The sequence below is a fragment of the Carlito syrichta genome, unplaced genomic scaffold, assembly GCF_000164805.1.
Source record: "Carlito syrichta isolate Samal-C Ts95f unplaced genomic scaffold, Tarsius_syrichta-2.0.1 Scaffold304008, whole genome shotgun sequence".
Classification (NCBI taxonomy): Eukaryota; Metazoa; Chordata; class Mammalia; order Primates; family Tarsiidae; genus Carlito; species Carlito syrichta.
The window spans coordinates 1-366 of record NW_007248104.1 but is presented as its reverse complement, the minus strand read 5'-3'; positions in this window follow the sequence as shown (position 1 = coordinate 366).

Here is a 366-nt window from a genome sequence, read left to right as displayed (position 1 = left end):
GTGGGTGGCGCCAGGCTTCACTCGAACCCCTCGGGCTTCCGAAGAGCGAAGTGGAGAAAGTGAATACAACGCCCAACTTGTGTCCAAGTTTGCACAGCACTTTCCCGTCCTTTTATTTCAGGGTCCCATTTTTTAAAAATATGACTAGAGATGAGGCTGGGGGGGGGTCTCCCTATGTTGCCCAGGCTGGTCTCGAACTCCTGGCCTCCAGCGATCGTCCCACCTCGGCCTCTCAAAATGCTGAGACTGCAGGCGTGAGCCACCACACCCGGCGACGAGTCCCCTTTCTTAGATGGGCAGGTGGTGCGTCAGAGCCCAAAAACAACTTCCGAGGGGCGAGGCCAGCGCGCGCGTCCCCCGCAGGCC